Source organism: Mirounga leonina, unplaced genomic scaffold (assembly GCF_011800145.1).
Source record: "Mirounga leonina isolate KUSES-001 unplaced genomic scaffold, KU_Mleo_1.0 Mir_99, whole genome shotgun sequence".
Classification (NCBI taxonomy): domain Eukaryota; kingdom Metazoa; phylum Chordata; class Mammalia; order Carnivora; family Phocidae; genus Mirounga; species Mirounga leonina.
The window spans coordinates 4,473,629-4,496,779 of NW_023270971.1; the positions used below are offsets into that span (position 1 = coordinate 4,473,629).

Below are 23,151 nucleotides of genomic sequence, written 5' to 3' on the forward strand. Positions count from 1 at the left end.
TGTTGACAGTCAACTTGGTGGTGATTTCTCATGAATTACATTAATGCTTTGCTTTGAATTATAATAAATTGTTGCTGACTTGTATTGATCGATTGGTATTTACCAGGTACCGTACTAAACCCAGTCCAGCGTTACCTTATTTCATCGTCACAATAGAAGATAGTATTATATTCATTTTGCAGTTGAGCAAAATGACACAGAGCTTCAGTGACTTGCCCAAGAGAATAAAGGTTAATATGTGAAGGTAAAGTCGGTCAAACTCTATCTGATGCCACTGCCCAGGTTCTCACACAACCCATGGACCAGGTACGAACCTAGAACAGTGGGTCTCAACAGGGACAACTGGGAGACATTTTTGGTTGTCCTGGCGAGGGCAGCTAGTGGGCAGAGACCAAGGGTGCTGCTTAGACACCGTGCAATACACAACACAGTGTCCCACAACAGAGAGTTACCTGGCCCCAAATGTCAACAGTGCGAAGACTGAGAAACCCTGATCTAGAATAAGAAGTCCTCTGAGCTGGCTGGAAGCAGAAGGTAGCTGAGGAAGAGCGACAAGGTGAAGGGCGTGAGTCTGACCTCTCCCAGAATTGCCCACTGTAGCTGCGGCTGGGCTTGAGGCTAGCGGAGGGCATGGGACTTGGAAAACCACAAGCACCTGCTGGATGAGCGTTGAGAAGAATAGACTGGAAATGGCTCTAGAAAGGAAGAGGGCACACTTATAATGATGGTGACCAGGGAGGGTGCCCCGGGGAGGTATGTGACTAAAGACCTCGGGAAGTCAGTGTTCCAGCTACGGAGTCATTAATGCTCAGCCTCAAAACTACTCTTCTACGCTTGGCTTTGAAGGATGCTGCGAACAGTGTCAGCTTTGTACGGGTCTCCGGTCAGGCTTCTCCAACAGGGGGCGCCGCAGGAGGATGGCAGCCTGGAAGAAGGAAAAGGGCCTTGCTCCTCCTGCGGCCACCATCCCAGCCAGGCTTCTTGAGCCCGGCAGCTGAGTCCAGTTGGCCGTCTTTCCAACTCTTGCGAAAGCAGCTTCATGGCAGCCCCTCAGAGATGGCAGCGCTGGCTGACAAGTGCCTCCTCTCCGGAGGTCTGCCTCTCTGGTCCGGGGGGTCCCTCCTCTACGTTTCGGTTTCGTTTGTTTGTTTGTTGCCTTGTCCCCTCAACCCTGAGGTAGCAGTAGCTTCAGACAGAGCTCACATGACTGAGGAAGTAAGATGTACTCCAGGCCTCATTTTCTGTAATTACATACATTGTTTTCAGTTGTATCATTTACTCGTCACAACTCTAAGCGGTACCTACTCTGCTTAAACCCATTTTATAGATGAGAAAACCGAGACTCAGAGAAGTTAAGCGATTGATATAAGGCCACAGTGTCCACAATGCCCACACTCTTGACCTCAAAACTCTTAACACTCCTGACCCTTTTCCCTGATTGGGGCCAAAAAGTTCCTTTCACAGGCCATCAAGGGCACCTTCTCCTACACCAAGTTCACATGAAAAGGGTGTCCTGGTTGAAAAGGCAAACTGATACATCCGATCACGTAAATGTGCTTTCATGGAGTATAGGCACGCCTGTCCAGCAGCCATTCCTCTCTCCCAAGCATCAGCTTCTCATGTGCCAATGAGCAGATTGTTCAGGAATGACTAGAGAAGAGGTGTGGAACTGGAGGGGATATTGCAAGTGGAGGTTCCCTTTTACCCAGAGCACAGCTGAAGGGCAGCAGCTTTTTGAGAGATGGGGGGTAGACAGAAGGGTATGCTTTCTAGTTACAACACCTGTGGGGTGGGGGGTCCTCACCATGGTGTGGTGGGTGGGACACACAGGATGGAAGAACCGCTCTGAGATTTCAGTGGCAGGACTGTCCCCAGTGTGTCCCCAATGGAGTCTGGCCCACAGAGGTACTCCCTGGGCTTGGGTATGCATTCCCGAGTCTCTATGAGATATAGATCTTTAAGTCAGTGTTTGCACTTTCATAGTATATGACGGGTATTTAAGCAGATCTGGGGTGATCTGGATGGCTACCCTATGAACTCACACCGCCTTGTGAATTCAGATCACACATTTGCGTGAGGTCCACCCTCATGTAGCACTGACAGTGGCCAACTTTATGCTGTGTTTCTTGAAGTAGGATGCATGAACCTCCAGCAGTCTATAAGCATATTCATGGGGATCTACACATCCTCAATTTGAGGAATAGTGGGGAAAAAGAAAGCACACGATACTTTAGACAAACCGAACAGCATTCAAACTCCGACTCTACCATCTACTGCGTTGTGTGACCTGGTCAAGGAGATCAGTTCCACCTACTTCACAGCTTCTTTGTGATGATAAAATTACCATCTCGAAAGGGCTGAGCAAAGGGCTGGATACATAGTAGGTACTGGTATCTTCACTGTTAAGGAAACCAAGGTTCAGAAAAATGTGACTTTCCCAGGGTCCGAGAAGTACGACACATGGGATGTTTAAGAATACAGACTCTTAATGCCTGGGTAAAGCCCGGCTCTGACACTCACTAACTCTGTGAATTACTACAAATGTTCTGGGTTGTTGCGAGCATTAGATGAGATAATGCACACAAAACTCTTATTAGATTAGTGACGGCCAAGTAGTAAGCACTCCATAAATATTTATGAGTACTGTTGCTCCTTGACATTGGATGTAAAACTTGAAGCCAGTACTTGATTGCGGATTCGGTGCAGAAATCCATTCTTTAGTAATTGACCAGATGTTTGTTCACTTAGCAATCGATCACAGAGCTGAAAGAAAACTTCATGATGGCTTTACAGATAAAGAGCGAGCCCCAGAGACAGCCCGTCATCTGTCAGAGTGGCAAAAGCCTCTCGGTTCTGTTTGGTGTAAGATCTTCCTTGTCGTTTCGCAGCTGTGCTGGTGGAAGGCAGACCCCAGATGTGTGGGTGTATACCTGGGCATTTTCAAGCCCAGATGAAAAAACTCACCGCTGTTTCCCAAGCAACGGCGAGGCAGGAGGCAGCTCCCTTCAAGCGGGGTTGCTTCCCGCCTGTAGCATTAATTTACTCAAACATGAAGGGAGCCACATTAGGTTTGGTAATTACCTGAGTCTACAATTCATTCACTGAGCAATTAGCATCGCACTTAGAGCAGCTTGGATGCCATAATTAGTCGCATAAAATAGCCCCTTCTGCCTGCCCAGCCTGGCATTGTAAGGAAATGATTAGACTTTATTCCACATCACCCCAGCCGTCCCCAGCATGGCGGTGCTCACATGGGGTGCCTGCAAGATGTTTTAATTATTAAAATATAACGTGCATGGGTTGAAAGGGATTCAACCCTAAAGCAGAGTTTCCCGAAGCTGGAGCCCCATCACCTGGGAACAAAGACCTCACATTGGGTGTTTTCTTGAGGCTGGGAGGAATGAGACTTTCAAGTCTTAGGCGTTTATTCATTCGGCCACTTGTTTATTTAAAAACATATTTTCAGTGCCTCCCACAGTCTAGGCACTGGGCCACGCCCCGGAGACAGGAGGGTGGTGAAGACAGTCTGCACAGTGTCTGTCGTCCTGGAGCCCGCAGCGTGGTGCAGGAGACCCACAGTCAGATGCAAAGTCACAGCCACAGGAGGTGTTGGGACAGGAGGCATTTGGGCTTGCCGTGAGCGCTTGTCACAGGGACAGAGGTGAGGCTGGGCGTCAGGGTCCCGTAGCCCGGGAAGAGATGGAGATGAGAACTGAAGGGTAGGTAGGGGTTAAGCAGGCAAGGGGAGGGGGAGGCTGGCCAAAAGACGGCTGCCACAGGGCCAGGTGAGTGCTTCTCGAGTAGAACAGGCTATGTCAGTCTAAGATGAGCACAGGGACTCGGTGAGGCTCAGCACACCCTGGATGGCTTCACTCAGCCACAAGCCGCAGAAAGCTGTGAGCAGAGCAGGTGCACGAGGACTTTCTGTTTGGAAGAACGTTCTAGCTGTGGTGTATAGAATGGACTGGAATGAGGTTGGAGTGGGAACCCAGAGGTAAATTAGGAGGTATATCAGCTTCCTATTGCTTCTGTACAAATAGCCACAAATTCATTGACTTACAAGAGCACAAATTAATTACCTTACAGTTCTGTGGATCAGAAGTCCAATATGGGTCTCACTGGGCTAAAGTCAAAGGATGGGGTTGAGCTGCATTCTTTCTGGAGGCTCTAGAGGAGAACCCCATTCCTTGCCTCTTGCAAAGGCTGCCTGCATGCCTTGGTTTATGGCTACATTGCCCTGCCCTCTGCTTGCATCAGCACACCTCCTCCACTGAAGACCCTCCCGCCTCTCGACGTAAGGGTGCTTGCGAGTACAGCGCCCCCCCCCCCACCTGCCCCGGACGATCCAGGATAATCTCCCCATGTCAAGATGCATAGCTCAATCACATCTATAAAGTCCCTTTGGCCATGTAAGGTAACAGATTCCCAGGATTTGGGGGTTAGGATGTGGTCCTCTTAGGACAGCCATTACGTTACATGCCACAGATGATTCTCAAGGTGTCCAGAGGTGGCTCAGAGATATTGGATGGGACCAGTGGGGGTGTTGAGAAAAAGTCAGAGTCAGGATATATCTTGAAGGATCCCCTGATGCATCAGCCATGGGGGCAATGGGGGAGTTTGAGGCCCAGCATGAGCGAGGCAAAGGCGCGGTGGCAGGACAGAGCACAGAGTGGTATGCTTTGTTTGAGGAAGGGCGGATGTTCTAAGAATATATCCTACATGGTGGGTGAGGGTGCTGGGAGATGAGGCTTAAGGGAGGGTGAGGTGGCATTATTGGGGGTCTTAAAAGCTGGGCTAAGGAGGTTGGGCTGAATCCTTAGGTGACAGAGACTGAGATGAATACTGGCTGCACCGTGGAAAGTGGGAGGGATGACCAGGGCACTGAGACCAGCGTGGAGGCTCCTTCCTCCAAGAAAGATGAGGTCATGAGCAAAGGCTAGTAGCAGTGGAAGGAGAAAGAGAACCTTACAGAGAGTGATGGGAAGGACGCCATCATGGATTGCATGTGGGGACCCACTGAGAAGGATGTCCCAGTGAGCCTGAGTTTAGGGGCAACTAAGTGGATGCCATTCACGAGAGGGCCCTGACCACCCTGAGCCTCTCTTCTCTGCTAGAGACACCTCCAGTTCCTCAACATTCCTCACAGATCAGTTTCTACTCTCCTCAGCTCCTTGGTTGTTCCACTCTGGACTAGCTTATCTTTGCCACTTGAAAACAGGTATTGCAGGTGGGTAAGGGACCTTGGCCTCAGGCCCTCCCCTTGGTTATCAGTGGAGTCAGGATCAAACTCCACATTATGGTCCAGGTGTCCATTTCTATACAGGTATTTATAACTATTCCAAAACAGGGAGTGTTTCCTTTAAGTGGGTTCCCCTCACACCCCCACCCCATACCTTCAGGGGCCCGCAATCTCCCAAATGTGCTTCTTCACCATAGGATGCAGCTGTGGCATCAGCCCTTGTTCCCCCACAGTCTGAGGAATGATCCCCACCCCTGCAGCAGGCTCACCCTGGTCATAGTGGAGGCCAAAGCTAGAGCACTCTTCTTCCATCTCCAGAAAAGATGTGATGTCAAGACACTATCAGGCTCTTACTGCTTGAACGGAGAATGGGTGGGGCTGTCTGAGGGAGCCAGGTTTGACCCGTGTGTTCATAGAAGAGAGAAAGGTGGTCCAGAAAGAGAAAAGAATGAAGTTGATGTGTAGTGCAAAGCAGGCCAGAGATTATGGCCTCAGAGAGATGGAAAGAGGACTACTAATCCCTGAAAGCACCCCATTCCTTATTTTAGCCCCAGTGAAAGCCAAGAAACTTCCTGCTCTGGAGATCCACGAGCTGTCTCCTTATCTCTCCAATCTCTCTTTGTTTTTCTTCAGGAAGCATGAACGGATTTACAGCCTGTGGTAGACACTATGAATTATGTCCTTTAAAGCATGTGCCCATACTCTCTCTTTCTGACAGAGCATATCTCTTAGTGGAGGCAAAAATGCTTGATGCATTGCAGCTAAGCGCTTGGCCTGTGATCTTCTCCTGGTAGATAAGACCTAATGGTCTGCTAGGGGAGTCTGCTGAAAAATGTTTTCCTCCTGAATAAAACACAAGTGCAAGAAGAGTCTGCCTTATCTTCTAGCATTTGGTTATGGCTATGGTTTTGTGAGGAGGATGCAGTGTTTGGAGCTGTTGCAGCTATTCTGTGACCATGAGAACATCATCCCAGGATGAAAACGAACAGGTTGAGAATGGCAGAGTGGAAAGATAAAGAGTATCTGTGTCCTCCATGCTGCTGTTGACTCAATGGATTAACCTAACCTGAAACTACCCAACTCTGGACTTTCTATCTTGTATAAATGACCTCTTACGTTAATTTTAGTTAGGCATTCTAGAATGTCCTTGTAGGCAAAAGTGTTCTAAATGATGTAATGTCCGTGCTCCTTGTCTTCCATGTCTACAGTCACTTCCCAAATTCTGCCACATTCCAATCCTACCCATCCTTACAGACTCAGTTCAATGTCCACCAGGAGGCCTTCCAGAAGCCTTCGAAACTATCCTTCAGCATTTATTGTCTGTAGAAATACAAATTATCTGTTAATGTCAGGTGTCTGGACATATCTCTGGCCTCCTAACACTCCTGAGAGGCAAGGTCCATATCTTATAAGAGGTAACAATCTTTTAGCCCTCTGTACCAGACCCTATGCTAAGTGCTTTGAAAATCTTATTGCATTTAGTGCTTACACTGACTCTATGATGTCAGCGCTGTTATTTTATATATCTCCATTTCACAGATGAGGAAACTGAGATTTGCCAGAGGTCATTCGGCCAGCAATGGGCAAAGCCAGAGGTCTGTAGATTTGCCAGAGGTCATTCGGCCAGCAATGGGCAAAGCCACGATTCAAATCCACACGTGTTAGAATCTGAAGCCCTTTTTGCTATTAGCACTTTCCAACCTTATTCCTTCTTAATCCTTGCTACAGAGCTCACAACACCTCACACAGAGTGCAGAATATCATGGAATCTATAGAAATGGAATGAAATGAATGGATTACAGAATGAGACAATCCTCCCCGACATTGCCTGGCATTTGTATTGATCACAAAAGACGTTGAACTCTTCTGTCCCTGGTCCTCACTCGGCTCTGTGTGTTGCACTGCTCAATCTCTGCATCTGTGATGTGCTTTCCATTCTTTTATGTTCCATTCCATAGCTCCTGGGGGGGGGGGGGGGGGGTGTGGTCCTTTCCACATTTGGAAATGGCCCTGCTTGTAGGTAGTTCTGGTTCTCAATCTCTCCATGGGTAGGAGACTGAGAAAGCCACCTTAGCACGAAAATCACATCATGGGCTGGGGTCGTTCTGATGGAAACACCCTGGCAGAGAAGGTGGGAGTCTGAAGATGAAGAAAGGGATATTTTCCAGCTGGTAGAGGACTGAGGGTATTATGGACTAAATGCGTCCCACCCTAAATATGTCCATAACCCCTGATGGGATGGTATTTGGAGGTGGAGCCTTTGGGAGATAATTAGGTTTAGATAAAGTTTTGAGAGTGGGGCCTCCATGATGGGATTAGTGCCCTTATAAGAAGAGGAAGAGAGACCAGAGCACTTTCTCGCTTTCTCCCTCTTTGGTTCTCTCTGCCATGTGAGGACTCAGTAAGAAGGTATCTGCCTGCAAAACAGGAAGAGGATTCTCACTGGGAAACGAATCTGCTGGCTCCTTGATCTAGAACTTCCCAGCCCCCAAAACTGTGAGGAATGAATGTTGTTTAAGCCACCCAATATATGATAGTTTGTTATGGCCGCCCAAGCAGACTAATAGCGGAGATCTCAAGGAGCCAAAGAAAGAATGCGTAGGGAGGGAGAAGGAAACAACAGGATGCGTTGGAAAGATAGGACCTTTTGTCTTTAAGTGACTAATTCAGAAAAACCTGAGGCATCAAGAGAAAATAAATGAACTACCAGAGGGGTGTGAATTAGTGGGAGCTTCTGTGAGTCTTTTACTAACAACATGTCGTTTGTCTAGAGATCAAGCATCCGGTGTCGTTAACTATCCAGAGACCTGATTGAGAGGTTTTTGTTTGTTCTTTTTTAAGGCCTCTGAATCATCAGAGTAGTGGTCACAAATACGTTGGCTTCTCTTAGCCTTCCTTGGTTTTTCACTCAGAGAATATTTACACCTGGTTTGTGTATAACTCTGGAGAGCTTGGTACTTCTCCCACCCACGGCAGAGCAGAGCTCACCAGCGGGGGACAGACTGTCTGCAGGACAAAAGGACGGTGAATGTGTGCAAAGAGCAAAGAAACATAAGAAAGTCGACAGAAATCGACCCAGTGAAACCAACAGGGGCCACTGGTGCAGATGAAAACGTTTCAATCGTCTCTTGAGGCCATGACTCTACCAGGGTGGCTTAACAAAGGAAAGTCAAAATCACAGCTTTGAATAAAGTGGCTCAGGATCTGTTCTGATACTGGGGAATCCAAATAAAGTCTGTAGTTCCGCTGCTAGTATTGGGAAAATGCTAATCTTTCCAGCTTTGATGAAAGATCCATGGTTGGGTAAATTGTTAGCATTAGGGGGAAGCTGTGTGAAAGGTATAAGGGAATGTTCTGTAGTATCTCTGGACTGTTATTCTACAGATATAAATGTGTTTCCAAATAAAACATTAATAAACTACTACAAAAAACTCCCCTCAGCCTGATTTAGTCACGATCACTTGTTTAAGAAAGATGAAGGGTGGGGTGCCTGCGTGTGGCACAGTCTGTTAGGTGGCCGACTCTCGATTTCAGTGCAGGTCGTGATCTCAGGGTTGTGGGATTGAGCCCCGTGTTGGGCTCAAACTCAGTGCGGAGTCTTGAGATTCTCCCTCCCTTTCCCTCTGCCCCTCACCCCGCTCGCCCTTGTGCTGTCTCTCTCTCTCAAATAAATAGATAAATATTAAAAAAAAAAAAAAAAAAAAGGAAAGAAAGATGAAGGAGTTCACCACTTATAGCCAAGGAGAGACAGCATGAATGGGGACCTGGGACAACCCAGATGACAGAAGCTCTAGGACCACGATTTCACAGGTTGAATCGAGCTCTGGCAGGTGCTCATCTCCCAGAGGCCTTGGGAAGCCTATGCTCCCAGGACAGGGAAGAAGCCTCAAACAAAATCTAAAAATTAAAGAATATAAAATGAAATAAACCTCCCAAACCATATGTATCCCTGGCCTTCGGATCAATAGCAATCAGGGTCCAGAAGGAGCTCTGGGCGTGGCGGGCGTCTGCCAACAACTGTGATGTTTCCATGGCAGGTGATGTGTCCATCGGACAAGCTGGCCCAGTGAAGACAGAAGAACAGGCAGAGACCAAGGACGTTGTGTAGGAAGAAGTGACGAGACAGACACAGACAGACTCATAATACAGACAGTGACAGACTTACAGAGCACGTTCAGAGTCAGACAGGAACTGGTCTATTGCAGAAGAGCAGGAGGAAGCTGGAGACAGAGGGACAGCCACTTTTAGTTGAAACGGAAAACAGCCACAGAGGAGGGAGAGCCAAGCAGAAGTTGAGAGAGAAAAAAGAAAGAAAACACAGAAGTGAGTGGACAGGTGATCTTAGCCTAAAGGAGTATTCCAGTAGCCTCAAAGTGCCTGTAGGGGAGGATAAAGTGGGGAACATACTTATTGCCCAACATGGTTACGTCACACTGTTTGTCTAGAAAGCACTTCTCTAGCTGGCATCTCACGCGGGTCTCACAGCAGCCTGGGAGGGTCACTGTGCAGGTGGCCACCTGGATTTACCAAGGAAGGACCCAGGCATAGAGAGCTCAGTCTCCTGTCCACAGGTACCCAGCAGTGAAGACAGCTGAAAGCCACGTGTTCTGAGTTACCTTGCACGGTGATGTGGCTAAGGGATGCACAGAAAGCCACCCTCCTCCCTCCTCTTCCTCTTCCTCATCACTAGCTGCCAGGTCCTATCCCGCATTGTTATGTGAATGAGGAATGATCCCACGTAATAGTCACCACCACTTACGAGGCAGGGAGTACTGTTCCCATTTTCTGATGAGGAGCTAAGGCTTAGAAGCAATCTGACCAAGATAATCTGGTGAGCCAGAGGGAAAACATGACTTGACCCCCAGGCTCTCTGACTCAGAAGCACACACCTTTAAACTGTGAGAATCAGAGTCTCTAAGCCTCGCTTCTAAAATCCTGGACTGCCTGTGTCCCCACCCCCCAGGCAGATTCTGGGCCAGGAAAGCAATGAGGCTCTTTTTTTATTGAGCTCTGGGTCCCATTCCAAGAAGGAAGAGCCGTCCGTGGCTCCCTCCTGTTTGCCAGAGACACCCCCAAACCCCTGTACTAGAAACCCCACCCGAATATCTATCCCCTTCAGGGCTCTAGGCTCTAAAAGGCTCTCTTAACTCTGCCCATGTCTTCCCTTAGCAAACATCAAATTCCACTTCAGATGAAACAAGAGGCCAAGCAGAAAGCCAGGATCCTGCAGTTGGGATTTTTAAGGGCAATCTGATTAAAATAATTCACCATAAGGTTAAAAAGCACAGAACATACCCTCTTCAGCTCTCCTCTCTCTTCTTTAGCTCATCTCCTATGATATGTCTCCATCGAAGAATCTTTGAAAATATCGTTGGGCATATATGGCCACTTTCAGCTATCTCTGACCATCCCAATATGATAATCCCTTTCTTTCTTGTAAACAAACACAGCGCTTCTTGCTTCTATAATTTATTTGACAATATAAGCTGCCTTGTGACAGTCCTTGATGTAGCTTATTAAGTGCAACCTGTATGTGCATTGACCTGGAATGTTTCCAGATAAATTACAAGCCTCTCGGGGCCACTTACTCATCTTACTGATCATTATTAGCTAGGCAATGCTGATTGAGAGTCAAACGTCCAGAATTCTAATCTCAGCTCCACCACTCAGTAGCCCCTCAACCTTAGACCTCCCTATGCCTCAAGTTCCTCATCTGTAACACAGAAATCACTGAGCAAAGCACAGCGAGTGTTAACTGAAACAGAGCATGCTCATCACGTGCATGGTGCTCAGTAAATATGAGCTGGCACTACTCTAAGCAAACTTTAAGTTAATGACATGATTAAATGGCAACTTGGACCCCCAACTTTTTCTTCCTTCAACTGGTTCTCTCTAGCCCTTCACTAGCGCCATGACACGCCTCCGAATCCTTCACTAACAAAGCTCTCTAAGGGTTACCGTCAGAATATTCTGAATATTCTGTGAAATTCTTCAGTTTCAATAATACACATGCTGGAATGAAAATTTGAGAAACTCGGAAACTTTCATTAGGCCATAAATAATCATTTGAAGACTTAAATGTCTGGGTATCTGTTTGCCTGACATACTTCCCTGGAAGTCAGACTATCAGAACCCAGCCGTTCAAATACTGGAAGCCATGGTGTGTTTTATGCAAGAGGACCCGAAACCACTCCTTCACTCTGGGTCTTCCACCCCCAATTCTGTGCTTCCAAGTATTGGTGTAGGGCTGGGATTACTCACAGCATCACAGAACTATAAACTATTACAAATAACTAATACTTGGGGGGGGGGTGTATATGCATGTGTGTGTGTGTGTATATATATATATCCTCAATTATTTAATTAAAATTTTAACTACTCTTACATATTTACTTTTTATTTTTTTTATTTTAAAGATTTTTATGTATTTATTTGTCAGAGAGAGAGAGCACAAGCAGGGGGAGCAGCAGAGGGAGAGGGAGAAGCAGGCTCCTCACTGAGCAAGGAGCCCGATGTGGGACTCGATCCCAGGACCCTGGGATCATGACTTGAGCCGAAGGCAGACGCTTAACGACTGAGCCACCCAGGCGTCCCACTCTCACATATTTACTTTTTAAATGCAAGCCACATACTGCTTTTCTTCGCTATAACCCTTAATGAGTCCAATGAGTGAACTTTTGAGAGTGCAACGTGGGGGGAAGTTTATAGACATGTCTGAACATAGCAGATTGTGGCCAAAAAACAAACAAACAAAAAAAACCAAAAAATTTTTCTTGTGAAAATCTTAGAATAGAATGTAATTCTTAACAAACACGTTTTTGCACTGCCCGATCCTTAGAAATGGGAGATGTGATTAATTTTACACCCTGAAGTAATGTTAAGATGAAATTTAAAATATTAACAGGAAATAAAAATTTAGATTTTCAGAAATTTTATCATTTGTACTTAAAGACCTTATGGACTGTCCCCTGTCCATGTCACCCTTGCTGGATTAACAATACAGTCTTCCGGGGACCTCTCGCTGTTTGCATTCTCACTGGCTGGACTGATCGCATAAAACCACGTCCGATCGAGTCTGCTTTTATTTACAGAGATTGTTCCTTATGTTTGTACTGCAGATCACGATCTTACAAAAACCCTTTCATATCCATTATTACTTTGTACTCACCACACACCCATGAGGTGGTGTGAAGATCTGAGTGAAAAATACGTCACTCATTGCCTTCCTCTGCCCAGACAGCAGGGGAGACTTTATTTTTTTTATTTTTTTAAAGATTTTATTTATTTATTTGACACAGAGAGAGAGACAGCGAGAGAGGGAACACAAGCAGGGGGAGTGGGAGAGGGAGAAGCAGGCTTCCCGCCTAGCAGGGAGCCCGATGCGGGGCTCGATCCCAGGACCCCGGGATCATGACCTGAGCCGAAGGCTTTAAACGATCACACTAGACCCCGCTCACTGGTCAGGCTCACCTTCCTTAAGTTCACGCATGTTCGGTCCAGGCAGGGCCTCAGCCCCGAGCTTGCGACAGACACAGGAAGCCGCACGAGGCGAGCTGCCTTGGCGGCCGTTCGGAGGGTGACGTGGCCGGCCGGGCACTGGTTGGTGGTCAGCCAGCGGCCTGGCAGCAGGTGTTAAGAAGCTCAAAGCGGAGCAGACAAGGCTCGGTGGCAGACAGGGAGAAGCGGCCTGGCCGGGAGCTGGGATCCGGGAATCATGGCTCAGAGCTGCACTCCTGTTACTCTTAGAGGAACGCTTACTTGAAAGGGTCTTATTCACAAATACTGAGTTAATATCCCGACATCATTGCCACAGGCTCTTACGAGAAGACTCCATCTGGCTCAACACAGCGACCCACAGGGCTGCCTTCCCTGGGCAGGGAGGTCATCTCGTCCTCCTCCTCCTCCGTCTGACGTTCTATGTAAGTCTCCAGGACAACCGGTGGGGAACAAGTCGCACGGCTGTTTCTACAGCACAGGGGCTGCCGCGAGCAGAGGCAGGTCATTAGCTCTCCCTCGCGGGCCAACGCCCCTCTACAAAGCGCACCTCCAGTTCTTCTGCCCTCTGCGCCAGGGGCAACGCGGAAGCTCCTTAAGGGTCATTTGCACGACTGTCCACACCGTCCAACAACAGAGTCTATTTGCATCTACGGCCTTAAAGAGAACCTGAGTCAACGCTGAATTACAGTTGATGTTGGTCGGAAATGACAAGGACTCTTTCCATGAGCGAACTTTGAAATGCTCCCTAATGGTATAGTCATGAATTCACTCTCAGGCTATAGACCACTACGATCTTAACAACCTGCTTTACACATCACTCCAAGGGCGTATTTTTGCTCAAATGTGTTTTGGCTTTTGCCCAAACCAAATAAAATACAGTACTCATCTGACCACATCAGCTCTGTTGTCAAAAATGTCCTGGCCCCTCCTCTCATGCTTCCCCACGGCAGGTACCTCGGCTGGTCCCTAGTGGCAGACTGAAGTCTGGCACATCCTGAAGCTGGCTCTGTCCTGGATGGAACTATTGGGAGGGTGCAGGCTGCTGTTGATGAATTTCACTCTCTGCAGCATAAACAATGAGGTCCTAAAGGGGGGCTGTGTTTGTTTGCTCAGGGCTTTTTCCATTAGGCTTGGTCATCAGCAGTTGGCTGGTTACATATGCAATCCTAAGATCAAATGGCTGGAATCCAATTATCCCAGCTTCCTGTCTGCAGAGCCTTGCCAGGGAAGAACACAGTAATGTCTGCCTGTCTTGTCAGGCTCCCTGGACTCAAAGTATATCATTTGGAGAAAACTAACAAACAACAGATCCTCAGATGTTTTATGAGACAGGCAGCATGGTGTGGAGAGAGGACAGGCTGGTCCAGAATGCAAAATCTACACTCGTCCTTATTCTCCCTCTTCCGGGCTCAGCATCTATCCCTTCACTTCCCTGAGCTCCAGTTTCTTATTTATTAGCAGGGGATCCTAACACCAACTGCTGCGTTGATGGGAGCTTCTGGTAAGATGATGTATGCAAAAGAGCTTTGAAAACCACAACAGTGATGGGGATGAGAGTAACGAGGGTAGCTGACATTTACTGAGTGCCTTCCATGAGAAGGGCACCGTGCTAGGTGTTCAAGAGAGGCTGTCTCATTTGATACTCTACAAACACCTTTGGTATTGACAACGTTGGTGATGACAGTCATATTGATTTTAATAGCAATGGCTAAGACTTCTTCAGTGTTTACCCTAGACCAGCGTCCAGTCTCAGCTTGGTATGTAATCCTGCATCATGAGCAATAAGTGCTATTATCACTCCTTCCCGACATGTGAGGAAAGTTAGAGACAGAGGTTGGCGAATCAAACACAGGCATCCCGATTCTAGAAGAGGAGTCATAAACTTTTCCTATACTAGGGCTAGACGTAAGTATTTTAGGTCATCTTAGTATCATAGGGCTGACTTCCTCAGGCAGGGAGGTCCTATCATCCTCATATAATCTCTGTTCCATACCCTTCTTCTTCTTCTTCTTCTTTTTTTGTTCTTTTTCAGTTTAGTTTTATGTTGTTGTTGATTTTTGCTTGTTTTTATACCCTTTGCAAACGTAAAAAGCACCCTTAGCTCAAGGGTGATAAGAAATAGGCCAATGGCTAGATGTGGCCCACAGTAGTTTGCTGATGCTTGCTTTAGAAATAATTTTACTTTTCCTAATAAAAAACCCTAAAGCTCAAGTGTTTAAGTTCCTGAAGTTCGTATTTGAATCCAGTTTGTCTGCTTCTGGAAACTGTCAACAGCTTTCATGGGTGCTATTAAAATGTAAGGTATTCTCACTGGGTGAGGGATGCTGTACTCGTCCCAGTGACTTTCCAAAGAGAACAGTCTTTTTCCTCTTGGAACAGACTTAGGAACAAGCTAGCAGTCTGAGATTTGGCAGACCCAGAGCCAAGTACAGTGCCCGACACACAAATCTCCACTGAGTGAAAGAATTCTGACTTCGGAATGGATTCAGTGATTCCCCCAAGGTCTCAGCCATTTGCTCAGACTCTTCTGGACCTTGCCTTGGAGTCCGTAAATGAAGGCAATGACACACTCCTTTATCTAGCTCAGGGGGAGTCTGTAGCAGTTTATGAGAGAATTGCCACAGAGCTATTTGGGGGAAAGAAAGATGTTCCAAGAAGAAATATGATCTTTACGACAAATCACTCGACACACGACAGTGGTACTGGAGGCTGTATTTACAGCTTTGAAATAAATATCTCACCAACTGGAGGCAAGACAGGAAAAAGACTCTATGATGTCACCAAGTCAATATTGTCATATCCACCAACACAGCCTCGCATTAAGCAGGGATTTTCATCCTGACCCTGGGTTTCTACTTCAGAGAATAAATGAGCTTCTTGGAAATGTATCTGACAATCTGTGCATACGTCCAGATCTTTAGGGGAAAGGCCAGAGATTTTATCTGGCTCTCAAAGAGTTTTATCGTGCCCTAAATGTTAGAACTATAATACATTTTTGCAGTGTAGTTTACACGTGATGAGGAGAAGGGAAAGATGAAACTTTCTGATGCATAGTGAGCAGTATTTGGTTTTGCAGATGACCTTGTCAATATGATGCTTCGTTAAGCTCTCAAGATGCCCATGTAGGGTCCTCCCCAAAGCAACTCACCAGTTCTCCACTGGCACTGGTGTGTGGGTCTGCACATCCAGCCAGAGGGTTAATCACCAGTCCAGGGTGGCTGCAGTGAGGGTCACTCATGGTAAAGCAGACCCACCACGCAGCAAGAGAGTCTCCTCTACTTTTTATTCCGCCCCAAGATAGGGCTCCCAGAGACCACCATAGCAAGCCCTGAGGTTTTTCTCCCCATTATTAGCGCCTAGCAGAATTTTATTAAATAGCAGATGTTTTATAAAAGTCTATCTGAATGAAGTTCAGGGTAATAATGAAATTGATAGCAATTACTCCTTACATTCCTAGGATGATTAATAAGGTTGTTTCCTTTTATATCTCTTGAGATACTATCTTAAGTACACTGTCTATATGCACTGGTTGGTCTTTGTCAATTAGAGGGTGTTTTTACTTGCTATTGTTTGTTGTTGGTGGTGGTTTTATGCTGAGATCCCTGGTTTGGAAATTTCTGTTTTGTGTGCAGATCTGAGAGCATCCTTCCTCAGGGACTGTGGGTTTAGCTCCAGGGAATTAGGTTCTATGGACCAAGACGAGGGTGGCCTGGATTAGGCTTCACAGACAGGGTCACCCATGAACTTTTGGCTTTAACTAGGGTGCGGTGGGAGAAAAACACAGTGGGCTGCAGCAGAGCAGGGAACGGCCACGTAAGGACCTGACCATTGGAGAAGGAAGTGGGACTTGGCCCACTGGTACTCGTTCTGTTCTGAGGTGGGACTGTGTTGTGGGCATGGACGACATACCGATGAGCAACTGGGAACCACTTTAAGTTTCTCAGGAGCGTTGTTGAATATGGAAAATGTTCAGCATATGGAAAATTGGGAGGGGATGTTACTTTATTTTTTGTTTTTTTTAGTTATTGTATGTATGTGTGTAATTTAAAAAACACATTAGCCTAGACAGATGTAAAGGGAAAAGAATTAGAAAACAGTGTAGTTATCTGGTATGAGGGAACAGGGAATGACAGGTGGCAGAGAAAGGGAAGACAAGATAAAAGACTTCTCAAAGGAAGAGAATTTGGAAACTGAATGTAGGAGGCATAGAGGGTAAAGAAATAAGGAATGACTTCCACCGAGAGTATTGGAATAATGATGATGATGATGGTGATGATGATCATGATGGTGATACTTGGCATTTGTTGCCCAATCCTATACATTTTAGCATATGGTTTCTTAACCTCACCGGACTTAGCACTTTTTGCCTGGCTTTCTAGTTTTAGGGACTGTATCTTTTCCCACCTATTAACATGGAAGCCATCCAAGGCCAGTGAACAACATTAATTTATTTCTCTCTCTTCTGGAAGCATAAAAACCCTTCTCAAGTGAATAAAAAATATTTGGTATCTGTGCAATAGGCTAGGGCACCTGTTTTGGGAGAAATTTGAGGCTCAGAGAGGGAAGTGGCTTGCCAGAAGCCACTCAACTGGTGGCAGAATTCCAGGGGGAATCAGAATCCATGTTTTTTTTCCATCACACAGCCTACCGCAAGTGAAATCATCAGCCGCAATAGGAAGGTTTGAATAGCAAATAAATGCCAGGAAATTAGAAAATAAATAGAGACTGCTCTCCACAGAAAGGGCTACTATTAGATGAGACAGAATTCTGGAATGACTTTGGCCTTTTACTTTTATAAGCTCAATGTTTCCGGAAGGCTCTGTGTTGAGGAGAGGAGATGCAGTAATAAGGGTGAGCCCAGTAAGACTACTCTTTCCTGGTTCCTTCCATTGACTCACATCCCCTTGACCAACTGCCCACTCTCTGGCTGGCTGGGACAAGAAGTCCCACCAGAAATGGTGCCTCGGCTCAACCAGTCAGGGGCTTTTCACTTGAAATTAGAAAACCCTAGCTCAACTTCCCTTTTACAAAGCCTTAGTAATGGATGAATCACAGGCTCTTCCGTGGCAAGTTCTGAGGATGATAAAGAGACATTGTCATAGGCTTTGGAGGGAAGAATGTGGGGTGAAGAGGGGGTCAGCCTGTATTCTGGCCAAGAACTTCATCATTAAGCAATGGCATATGAGCCCCCATTTAGACCCTGTTGACCAGAGACTATATATGCATGATTACCATGCTAATTCAGGGGACTGAGGCTGGAATGAAATGACGTAAGCCCCTAATGTCATTCAATACTGAGAAGGACTCAACTGAAATTAAATTATCTGGTCTCAACCAAGTTTTTTTTAAAAAACACAGATAATGTCTGACCTTTCATCCAAGGCTCCAGACCAATTTAAATGACTATCCATCCAGGCTACAGGTTACCCACATGTTATAAAATGTCTTCTGATTTCGGAGGGAGTGTCTCTTCAAATTTGATGGCCTTGCTTCTGTCTCTTACCTTCTACACAGGCAGGAAAATAGGGTAACGATCCTCAAGACAGGCAGATCTAGGTTTGTGTCCTGGCTCGGCTCATTATTATTTGTATGACGGCTCAGGAGCTCAGTGTCTCAGGACCTCGTTTTATTTATCCACAAAATGAGGGTTATCACATAAAATAACCATGAACATAATAATAATAAAAACTACCAATTATCTGCCTGGGGGTATTCTAATTGTTAGCATATACATAGTTTAAATTTAAATTATACAACCCTGTAAGTTTGGTAACATTAACGCTATTTTACTCCTGAAGAAATGGAAGTTCAGAGAAGCTAATTAACTTGCCCAAACAAACTGACAAGTTGGGAAGCCAAGATTCAATCCAGCCAATACTTTTTCTGAAGGTTGAATACGATACGTAAAGGGCCAAGGAGGCACTGCCCTATCTTAGGTGCTCAAGTTGAGTCTCTTCACCTCTTGGCAGGGGGAGTGTGACTATTGCCTAGGAAGCTCATGAACTGGAGCAGATGAAGAGACATTTAGGTGTTCCATAATAAGACAACAGGGTGACATCTCGGCTTCCTGTCCCTGCTCATCACGTTGTACATTCTCCGATTCTGCAACCAACTCCCACATCATCTGCATCTTCTCCTGCATGGGGGTCACAGCCTGTCCCTTTCCGGGTCCCACGACTGACACAGACACACCCAGCACCGCCATTCTCACCACTGCCCTGCCCCTGGTGTCTCAACACCCTTTCTATAGGACTCTCCATGTGGCTTCGGAATTTCACATTTCACGGGATCCAGAGTAATAATAGTAACAGCTCCCCCTCAGCGAGCGCTTCCTGCATGCCTATGCTCTACTAGTTATGGGCTTCCACCCTCCCGGGGCTCACAACAACACTCTGGGGGATGCGTCATCATTATCTCTGTGCAAGAGAGGCTCAGGTAGTCAGGAGCCTGCCCAAAGTCACCCACAGTCAGCACTTGGTAGAGCCTGAATCTAAACCCATGTCTCCCTAATGACAAAGCCCAGCGCTTCTCAAAACTTAAGCCAGAAAGGGGCAGCCATGTAGCAAGTCCGTTAGAAAACTGAGGGACGAGGACACAGATTCTGCCATCTCTTGAGCACGCCATACCACATCTTAGCCTGAGGAATCTCACTGTGGCCATCCCACACCCACAGTCCGGCCCAGCCATCAATCACTCTGTGCTCTGTGCTGTCTCAAGAAATGTCACTATCGGTGACATGGTGGCCAGGGTTCTCTAGTAGGTCACACGGCTGGAGCAACCTCAGTCTGATTCCCCACTGCATTCAGCAAATACAAAACTTTAAGCTTAACTTCTTTTTCAAGAGACAGACACGAACCAAAAGAGAAAAAGAAAACCTTGCCATAAATCAGGGAAATAATGGTATTTTAAAACCCTAACCCTTTTGCTCCTTATAAGAGATATGATAAACATCTTGATTTTATTCAAGACTGTCACAGAGAAATTCTCCTCTTATCAGAAGGCTGCAGCTTTTGCAGTGGGTGGAGGGTTACACGGCCGAGCGGGCGCGCGATTGGGAGAGCGTAGCGTGGACTCGGCTGACAACGAAAAGCTCCAAATTCTTCCAAAGGAGCAAATTCAGTGAATTTGTTGGACAGCTCCAGGGCATAAAAAACTTGTGTTGGGCACGAGAACAAAAAAATGACCCACAAGGAATTGGCCACTCCTCCAGGAGCTCAAAATCCGGTAGGGAAGCTCAGAATGTACATAATTAATGAACCATAAGGAAAAGCATAGGAGAAGAACAAATAAAGTGCTTTTGGGGTTGGAATAGGTCAAAAACCTCATGCTGTTCTGGAGGCTGGAAAAGACGTCTAGTAGAAGGTGTCCTCTGAGAGGGACCATGTAAGGGAGTTTGGGGTCCATGTGCCCAGAGGAAAAAAGAGCGGGACCAACAGCCTGACCATGAGATGCAAAGGGGAATGCACAACATGCTGTTTGCTTTGCTGGGATGCAGAGGAATGACTAGAGATAAAACTACACAGTAGGCTTAGAAAAGTGATGCGGGGCCCAGCATCTGGTAGGCAGTGGAGAATCCTTGCGGGGTTCTGATCAGGGAAACAGTGTGTTTCAGAGCTGAACGCCCGGTCCAGATGAGGATAACATCAGTTGTAGAAGGATGATGTCAGGAAGGATGGAGATAAGGAAATGCATGAGGAAAAAAAAAAAAAAAAAAACTTGATTATATAACCAGACCAAATTTCCTCTTATTTCTGATACAATGAATAGTTTTCATAGGAAACCACTTTCTGGCTGGCCAAGAATTGGTTTTTACTTCTAATTAGATGGTATCTGGAATTAGCTTATTTAAAATCAATGAAGAACCACTGAATAAGTGCATCTTTATTTGTCTGGACAGCAAACACTCCATGGAGAAAGAAGGGAGGCAAAAGGGAAAAGGTGTACAAGAGAGGGATTCGTCGGTTTCAGGGATGGTTCTTGCTGCTAAAGAGCAAAGGCCTTGGGTGGGTCAGGCTCCCTCAGCAAGTGACGTGGGGGAGAAAGGCTAGCCTGGGCAGGGTCTGGGTCCCACTTCCAGCTCCCAGGAATCTCTGCGTCCTTTGGGAAATACCAGGTTAACTTCTCAGCTCCGCTTCTCCATCAGTACAGTAGGAAAATGATACTTACCCCACAGGGTCTCCTGTAAAATGCTTCCCACCACGCCAGTACCTAGTCAGTAACTTGACTAATAACATCTAAAACTACTGAATCGCTATCAGCTTTGACTTCCTCCACTGACCCCATTTCCTATCACGTTCCACACATTCACTGAGCACCAGCCACACACGCCAGGCTTATTTCTGTCTCAGGGTCTTTGCATGCGCCGTTCCCTTTGCCTGACATCACATTCCCCCAGATCAACACATGACAGACTCCTCTTCGGCATTCTTGTCCCACGTCACGGGGCTGACCTCCTTGAAGCTTTCCCTGACTCCTCCAGATAAGGTACACACCCGTGCCCCATCTCTATGTTCTATGTTCTTTACGGCACTGGCGAGTATCTACACTTGTCTAATTCATGTACTTTTGTCCCCTTGTTTATTTTCTGGCTCCTGACGGGAGAACAGACACCTTGTCAGTGGTCCTTATTCATGGGCCTCTGGCAACAGACCCCTGCCTGGCACATAGTAGGATTTTGAGAATTTTCTCTTTCTCTAAAGGTTGTAGCACTGTTGGCAGAATTAACCTATAGAAACACGTAGAAAACGCAGTGAATACTTAATCACTGGCAGTCCCTATTCCTTGCATGGGTCGAGAGAACGGCTGACTCCAAAGTGAAGAAAGACAATCTGGAAGGAAAGCAAGGAAGGGGGCAGGGGTCTGAGGCTAAGTCAGTCGGGTTTCTGAGGTTCGTTCTTTGCCGGGATACAGTGGATGCTTCACAAGGGGTGGAGTCTCAGATTTTCCTTTTAGGATAGAAGTTTTAGGCAAAAGAGGTTTTGAAAGTAAGTGGACAGGCGTGATTCTGAGGCAAATCATCTGGAGAATTAGTTCACAGGAGTCTTATGAATGCTTTATAAAAATTAAGGAGGGGGAAGACCAAGCACCATCATAGATTTAGAAGAAAAAGCCCAGCCCAGTGGTGCCTGGGTGGCTCAGTCGTTAAGCGTCTGCCTTCAGCTCAGGTCATGATCCCAGAGTCCTGGGATCGAGCCCCGCATTGGGGTCCCTGCTCAGTGGGAAGTCTGTTTCTCCCTCTGCTCCCCCATCCCTACCCCCACCTCATGCTTGTGCGCTCTCTCTCTCTGAAATAAATAAATAAAATCTTAAAAAAAAAAAGGAAAGAAAAAGCCTGGCCCAGCTGCTTCGGGTTTTAGGCTGCAAAGAAGGCTCCTTCCAGGGATGTAATTATTATATTAGAATGGATAATACATTACAACATTATAATATTACATATTATAATCACTATATTGTCATTATTGTATTATAATATTAATGAGCAGAGATGGGGGATCCAAATCTACCTGTTCCCCATCCTATCGTATGTGCGATGGGGTTCCCAGGAAATTTGTGTATGAAGAAAGGATTTTGATTTGAAAACCTAATTCTTGTCCACCCCCTGCATTTTATATATGAGATGATGAAGGCTCCAAGGACTAAACAGAAAAGTTGAGATGAGTACCGTGTCCTGAATGCTGACGGCATCTTTCCATTGCCCCATACTCAGAAGAGATTGAGCCTGGATTTCACAAACACTTACTCTAGGCCTAACATCCCAGGGGCTCCAGGGTAAGGGAGCTGGACTCCAGACTCTTGGATGATTCATGACACCAAAAAAGGTTTCAGTCAGGAAGCACATGCTTAATGACCTCTGGATATACCGCTGTCCAGCTGCCTTGAATGGTTCCTATAGTGCGTGCCCCCTGAGAGTGGCTGGGCCAGACCCTTCCCCATCCTCTGCTCTTAGGATGACCATCTTAGATGCATCCGTCCTAGGGCATGAGGCCCTAACGAAGGTGGCAGACAGGCAGACAGGTAGAAGCACACTATCTAAGAACCCTGGGCTTCTGGCTTTACCTTTAGGAGACCCTGATGCTGGAAACAGAAAATTCTCCAGCTTCAAGCACCAAAGCTTCTAAGAGATGGGCTGGGCTACCAAAGTTACAGAGAAGCTCCACAAAACTGAGGCATGGGATTGACTTTGGCATTTTATTGTATATTCAAAATTCAGTTATTAGTTTTGAGACTTAAGATTTCCGTCAATATATTATTTACATAAACATGTACAGAATGCATAAATAGAAACAGATGTGTAATTTATCAATATTTGTCAATAAATAGAGAGAATTTATTTATTACAAAAACAAGTCTGTGTTGGTTCCTGTTTTTCCCAGAATGCATTCCTGGGAACTGCATTAAAAGCAGATCATCATAAA

The 23,151-nt window shown here is 46.3% G+C and overlaps 1 protein-coding gene across 1 annotated transcript in view; it reads right to left on the bottom strand.

Annotated features, from left to right (window-relative positions):
- The window catches only part of HTR4 (5-hydroxytryptamine receptor 4), an 89,756-nt gene that overhangs the window by 1,076 nt on the left and 65,529 nt on the right, over positions 1-23,151 (bottom strand). The gene's annotated exons all lie outside the window — the stretch shown is intronic.